The following is an 8,120-nucleotide window of genomic DNA, read 5'->3' as shown; positions in this document are numbered from 1 at the left end:
TCCCCCATTCCTGTCAATTGCTCCCTTATGCTCTCCTTGAAACTCCGTACAACCTCTGGTTCTTTTAGTTTATCCAGGTCCCATCTCCTTAAATTCCCACCTTTTTGCAGTTTCTTCAGTTTTAATCTACAGGTCGTAACCAATAGATTGTGGTCAGAGTCCACATCTGCCCCTGGAAATGTCTTACAATTTAAAACCTGGTTCCTAAATCTCTGTCGTACCATTATATGATCTATCTGAAACCTGTGAGTATCTCCAGGCTTCTTCCATGTATACAGCCTTCTTTTATGATTCTTGAACCAAGTGTTACCTATGATTAAGTTGTGCTCTGTGCAAAATTCTACCAGGCGGCTTCCTCTTTCATTTCTTTGCGCCAGTCCATATTCACCTACTACGTTTCCTTCTCTCCCTTTTCCTACTACCGAATTCCAGTCATCCATGAGTATTAAATTTTCGTCACCCTTCACTATCTGAATAATTTCTTTTATTTGATCATACATTTCTTCAATTTCTTCGTCATCTGCAGAGCTAGTTGGCATATAAACTTGTACTACTGTAGTAGGTGTGGGCTTCGTATCTATCTTGGCCACAATAATGCGTTCACTATGCTGTTTGTAGTAGCTTACCCGCATTCCTATTTTCCTATTCATTATTAAACCTACTCCTGCATTATCCCTATTTGATTTTGTGTTTGTAACCCTGTAGTCACCTGACCAGAAGTCTTGTTCCTCTTGCCACCGAACTTCACTAATTCCCACTATATCTAACTTTAACCTATCAATTTCCCTTTTTAAATTTTCTAACCTACCTGCCCGATTAAGGGATCTGACATACCACGCTCCGACCCGTAGAACGCCAGTTTTCTTTCTCCTGATAACGACATCCTCTTGAGTAGTCCCCGCCCGGAGATCCGAATGGGGGACTATTTTACCTCCGGAATATTTTACCCAAGAGGATGCCATCATCATTTAATCATACAGTAAAGCTGCATGCCCTCGGGAAAAATTACGGCTGTAGTTTCCCCTTGCTTTCAGCCGTTCGCAGTACCAGCACAGCAAGGCTGTTTTGGTTATTGTTACAAGGCCAGATCAGTCCATCATCCAGACTGTTGCCCCTGCAACTACCGAAAAGGCTGCTGCCCCTCTTCAGGAACCACACGTTTGTCTGGCCTCTCAACAGATACCCCTCCGTTGTGGTTGCACCTACGGTACGGCCATCTTTATCGCTGAGGCACGCAAGCCTCCCCACCAACAGCAAGGTCCATGGTTCATGGGGGGGGGGGGGGGGGGTGAAAGAACTAATGCGACATATTTTGCCATATGCGTGTAATGCCGATCACAGCTTTAGTTAACAAGGTGTACGTGGGGAGTTCGATTCCTGTCTGAAGTAGTACAACGAATGGATGCGAAGGATATAGGGTGGCCATACGATAGTTTGCAGTCGAGGTGGTAATGGAGCGGGGGAGGGGGGGCGGGAGGCTATAACTGGGGTTTTGGAGTCCTTTTATTAATTTGGACGACGAATGGCGACTTGTAAGCACATAAATGCCCTTGTCAGGGACACAGGATTGTACACGGTGGGACATTTACCTTCTTCCAACTACTGGGCACAGCTTTTTAGTCCAGCGATCTACGGTAGTTCATAGTTTAAAAAGCAGCTGTCGTCTCCTGAACAGCGCAAGTTATTTCCAACTAAACAGGAGAGCAATGCGCTATGACGCATGCCCTCGGTATCAACGAATTACGCAAGAGCAACATTGCGCACATGATACGCTGTTGGAAATGTATGCACATGCCCAAAGCTGAGCAGAGAAAAGGGTTCGTGTGGATGCGCCTTTACTCGTTGATCTTTCCACGGTGTTGTGTTGATTACACGCTGACCAACGGAAGTATGAACAGTAATTGTGTGTGTGTGTTGATCGATAACATCCAAGGCCGCACGTTGGCTAATCGCAGATGGAATAAAGTCCTTGTTTCAAGTTGGAAAGAAAGAAGTTTCACGCAAGAAGACGGGTTTTTTCAATAATTGAACGGTAGTGGAAGTCATTTGTATGTAAAATACGTTTCGTGAAAAACACAATGTGATTCATTGACACACGGTTTTCGCATAGTATGTGTACCTGCATTTGACGAAAAAGATTGCCGTGCAAATTTATTGTTAGTCCCACGGAGCACTTTTCCGCGCAGACTGGAAGGAAAAAGAAAAGCCTTTTAAATGTTCTTTTCCCATACATACGAAGTAATTACGTTACTACATTTTACTATCGAAAAATAGTACTGTTCTGATGCCAAAAGCCGCCACAATCCATCTGGGGTAAACTAAATTGCGGTTTGTATCTCGCCGGCTCACAGGGTTGCATAACCACTCTTGTCACCAGGTGGCCCCATTCGACAAATTTGTCAGGTGGTAAAACATTATCGATATCGTGTCGTATCGTGTAAAAAAGAGGTTGTCTTGCAAGGAGCCTCGCCTTGTACATGTTTCTCAAACTTCATTGAGTGCGAATTTAAAGGTATCCTATGAAACGCAATCGCTAAATTATTGCAAACAAAATTTGCCTGTAAAGGTCTGATGTTCACGAATTCTCCGCTCTGGGGGCTCTGGAACACGATGGGCCATATTCTGTTGTAGCAGTTGTGCAGCAGGGACATCACATCGCCGCTATTACTAGGAGAAAACACCGCGACAGTATCGTATCGATGAATAACTTCTTTTTTGCGTAGTAAGGCTTTGACGCCGCGGAGATCGCCATTGGCACGCCACCAACAGCCGCACTGAATCCGGTAACGTTCCACAGGAAATGAGAGCTGACAACACGGTTCTCTTTCTCCCAGCTTTCACTAGCAAATTACGCCAAGTCATTAACGCTTAGAAACCTACTGTGATGCCGGCAGCGACTGCGCTACGAAACGTGCACTAGAAAAGAACTCTTTAGGCCAATGATAGAGTAAAACAAAACTTGCGAAATTTGAGTCAGAATCGTTTACTTCCAATCTTGTAGCGAACACTGACGCGAATCTCAAGTTCTGCTTTCGTAACTGTTTTCATACAACACCCAATCTTTGTTTTGCAACGTACTTGCAGAAGATATTGCTTTGCATTGCGCAAGCAACATGGCTGCCAATAACAGGTCATGAATTCAGCATCCATTTTATTCATTCAACGTTTTGAGTATTAAAAACAAAATGAACATTTCGTACAAATTTACAGTGCGTGAAGAGCATTAGCACGGCTGCTGTTTGTCTGGCAACATTCGACCTTCGTGTCTAATTTTGTCTTTCCTTATCTTGACTGAAACTTCAGTGCAAGTCTGTCCTATTTACGATTTACTTACTTCCGTATCAGTCGTTGAGATGATATAGACAACAATACAGTCAGCTCGTCCTTCATTATTTTAATATTTAATAATTGCAATTTCAGACTGCTATGAAAGGGAAAAGTATTGCGCTTGCTTTGCGGTCAGTGTAAAATGCGATTAAAACGTTCATGTCCTCGTATCAGGTGCAGAGCGTTACTTTTAAAACCATTAACTTCGCACCTTCTACGGGTGTAGCAGTTGCAAACTGAGTCGAAGGCAGTCTTCGTTGTTTCGCGGCAGGAAAGAAAGGCTAACGGGCGAATTGAAAATCCGTTCGACGGCAGCGAGGCGTGGCTGGCAGCTATGTTGCTGCAACAGCAGCGGATGCAGACGTTTAGGTACCTCCGCGCCATCTACCGGCGGTTGCGTCAAACAACATCGCGGTGCTGGCTGAAGGTGCACGTCTGGCGGTGGCAACTTTCCTGCCATCTAGCAGCGGCAGGAGCAAACTACGTGGCGGTCCGTGCAGGAAGCGGGGAGTGTCATGGCGGGGCTGACGCCAAGTTGGCCAGAGTGCAACGCACGGAGCAGCGGTGTTGCCAAGCGCTCAGCCGACGCCCACAGGAGAAACGTGCTCCGCGGTCGGACGCCGCAAAAGGGCCAACGCTGCGAAGCGGCTTTAAATATTCAGCTCCATGCCGCGGCTTCCCCCATGGCCACCCCTTTTCGTTCAACCCCTACAAAAAAGATTCGTAGCATAGTCGCCGACATTTCCTCTGCTGACGTCAGTCAACGGCCATAGTGCGACACGGAATGCGTCACGCAGTATATATCTCTCTCTCTCTCTCTCTTGTCGTTGACTCACTTCTCAGAATTCTTTGTCAACGATAGCCAAAGTCTTAACCAAATGATTCATAGTCGTCTGATGCTTAGCGTCCGTATACTATTTTTTCGCAAAATCAAAACTGTCCAGAATGTTGCACAAAAAAATACAGAACAAATGAGTAAAAATGAGGATGTTTCTAGAATTAAATTTTCACTGTAGAGCGGAGTGTGCGCTGATATGAAACTTCCTGGCAGATTAAAACTGTGTGCCGGACCGATACTGTACTTGCAGGAGAGCTTCTGTAAAGTTTGGAAGGCAGGAGACGGATACTGGCAGAAGTAAAGCTGTGAGGACGCGGCGTGAGTCGCGCTTGGGTATCTAAGATGGTAGAGCACATGCCCGCGAAAGGTAACGTCCCGAGTTCGAGTCTCGGTCCGGTACACAGTTTTAATCTGCCAGGAAGTTAAAAATGAGGATGTTGCAATTCATTCGCATAGACACACCGTAACCTTACACGCTGGGTGTTCCAGAAGGAATAGTCAATATCACGGGATATGTTACAACAATCAAAAAATGGCTCTAAGCACTGTGGGACTTAACTTCTAAGGTTATCAGTCCCCTAGACCTTAGAACTACTTAAACGTAACTAACCTAAGGACATCACACACATCCATGCCCGAGGCAGGATTCGAACCTGCGACCGTAGCGGTCGCACGGTTCCAGACTGTAGCGCCTAGAACCGCACGGCCACCCCGGCCGCCTACACCAATCACTCGAAACAATAAAGTACAGTAAATATGGACACTAAAATGCGTTCCATAAGGGCTGCCAGTACTTTTTCATCTCCGATACTGTGAAACAAATCTCTTTTCCGGGAAGCTCTTTTCTTTCCGTATTATGAGATGTGGTAGTACGGACCGAAACAAGACAAAAATGTCCGGGAAACACGGATTCTGCAGGGCGTATCTTACGAAATATGAGCACTTCTTCAGCTTCGCTAGCGCGAAAAAATCTGTTCTACTGAAGAAGTGCCCTTAGCTGTTAAGGTACGGATCTTAGAGCCCATGTTAGCTGGAATTTTTTTTCTTGTTGTGCTCATATTACCACCTTCCTTGATATGGGAAGCAAATAGCCCAATATAAAAGAGATTTGAATCACAAAGAAGTGCTGATGATCGCATTTTTAGAGCTCTCAGGTTTCCTGGACTTTTTTGCGTGGAATAATCGTTCCTCCATATCCCTGAACATTGACGATTCGTCTTCGGACGCTGTAGTACTAACTGATCGTCAGCAATGTTACTATCAAATTTAAGTTTCGTACTAAAGTCAACTATGTAGCAGAGTTGGAATTTCAGTAGCACATTTGAAAAGTCCATATTTGCCGTAGAAAGTTACTCAAATTCCTGACTACATCGTAGAGGCACACAAAAATGCGGACAAAAATAGCTTCCGCTATTGTCAGACCTTACGTGATCGCTTTTTTTTTAAAAAAAAAAAAAAAAAGAGGAAGAAGAAGAATGGTGCCGTCTCAAACCAAGGTATTCATGTGCATGTACGAAAACTTAAGAAATTACTTCGTGTATCCTCCGTTATTTCGTCAAACTATTAATATGGCTAATGGCTCTGAGCACTAGGGGACTTAACAGCCATGGTCATCAGTCTCCTAGAACTTAGAACTACTTAAACCTAACTAATCTAAGGACATCACACAACAACCAGTCATCACGAAGCACAGAAAAACTTTTAATGTGTGCATGCAGCACTTCGTGTATCCTCTGCTATTTCCCCAAACTATTAAGGTTTAAATGCACTATTCCTACGTAACGTTCTACCTTAAGTTCTTAGTTTAATACCACTGCTATTCTTCTTAACGGAATGTTAAGCTTTTTCCACATGCTGGGGATATTTTTTTCGTACAAACCGGTACAAGAACGTGTGATTAATGCACAAACGAATGTATTAACCAATGTGTTACTTATGGTATTGTAAAGTTAAAATTTAGGTTAGCTATAACTAGTTCGATATTATGGTGGAAAGATCGGAGGAACATGCCTATTTAGGCACTATGACCTTCAAACTGACCTTCGGGTTGGCGAAGAGGTTACATTTTTGTCGTTTAAAAATGGTGTACCAAGCATGTAATGTAATACGAACTGTATCACGTAAGACGAAAAGAATGATGATAAACATACTAGTTATGAGAAACTATTTGTGGTTATGACAAAAAAGGGTTCAAATGGTTCTGAGCACTATGCGACTTAACATCTGAGGTCATCAGTCCCCTAGAACTTAGAACTAATTAAAGCAAACTAACCTAAGGACATCACACACATCCATGCCCGATGCAGGATTCGAACCTAGCGGTCGTGCGGTTCCAGACTGAAGCACCTAGAACCGCTCGACCACTACAGGCGGCACAAAAAAGGGAAATAATAAATTAAAAAGTACAGACTGGATTTAATTCGAATCAGACTACAATATCTAACAAGAATTAAAATGAATCATATTGCTAACCACAATATTAAGAAACATTTCGCGATACAGAAGAACACAACAGAACAACTTAATGCCAAGCAGGAAATAACAGTATAATATGGGCTCTTAATTAATGAATGAGAATTGAAAAAAATGGCTCAAAAATGCGCGAAACGGCGAAACGAACAGTCTTTGCGTCAGAAAAGCAAGGACATACATACATGTGATTATGCTGTGAGAAAACCGTCTGAAGCCTAGAAGAAATGAAACTTCACTAAACAAAACTACGAAGAACTCAAGATCCGCTGGCAGAGATCAGGCAACTTCAAATTTGCGAAACAAAATTTCAGAAAAAATTAACTGTGGGAAATGGAACAGAATACCAGATGTCTATCAAACGTTTAAGTTAAAGCTACAAAACTGTCACCGCCGAATATGTTTCAAGAATGCCATCGGATATTTAATTGTGAACAACAAACGAAACTGCTACTGTCTGGCAAACCGTGGACCCGCGCATGATAATTTGATTTCATCTACACCTACGCATATATACAGCAAGCCAGTATTCGGTGCATGGTGGAGGCTACCTTGCACCATTGCTAGTTATTCCGCTTTCTGTTCCACTCCCAAATGGAGCGAGTGAAGGACTTTCTGCCCGGCCTCCTACGAGCCCTAGTTATTCGTATGTTGTCCTTGCGGTCCTTAGGCGAAATGTTTGTGGCAGTAAGATCATTTCGCACCATTTCGTAAAAGCTGATTCCTAAACATTCTCAATATTGTTTCGCTAAAAGAACGTGTTCTTTCCATAAGGGATTCCCAATTTGAGTTCAAGCAGCGTTTCCGTAATATTCCCGTGTTGATCGAACCTTTAACCTGTCCTGGTGGAGATCCCAAACAGTGGAGCTGTACACAAGAATGCGCTCCACAAATTTGCTGTACACTGTCTGCTTTATAGATGAGTTACACTACCCAGGAAGAAATATAGACTGAGATCACAATTTAGTAATGATGGAGAGTAAGCTGAAGTTTAAGAGAATCGTCGGGAAGCATCAATGCGCAAGCGCAAAGAAGTGCGATACGGAAATACTAAATAATGGAGAGGTACGCTTAAAGTTCTAAGAGGCTATAGACATAGCGATAGTGCAAACTCAGTAGACAGGTCAGCTAAAGAGGAATGGACATCTCTAAAAAGGATAACTACAGAAGTTGGAAAAAAATCGTAGGTACAAGGAAGCAAACTGCGAAGAAACCATGGGTAATAGAAAAAATTTTGCAGTTAATCGACGAAAGAAGGAGGTACAAAAATGTTCAGGGAAATTCAGGGTCACAGAACGCAAGTTACTTAGGAATCATAAAACTCGGAATTGCATCGAAGCCGGCAAAATGGCTGCATGGAAAGCGTGAAGAAATCGAAAAAGAAATGATTGTCGAAAATGCTGACTCATCCTACAGAAAAGTCACAACAACCTTTGTTGAATCTAAAAGGAAGGGTAGTAACATTAAGACTGCAATGGGAATTCCA

Source organism: Schistocerca gregaria, chromosome 9 (genome assembly GCF_023897955.1).
Source record: "Schistocerca gregaria isolate iqSchGreg1 chromosome 9, iqSchGreg1.2, whole genome shotgun sequence".
In the NCBI taxonomy this organism is placed as follows: Eukaryota; Metazoa; Arthropoda; class Insecta; order Orthoptera; family Acrididae; genus Schistocerca; species Schistocerca gregaria.
Note: the sequence above shows the minus strand (reverse complement) of the source record.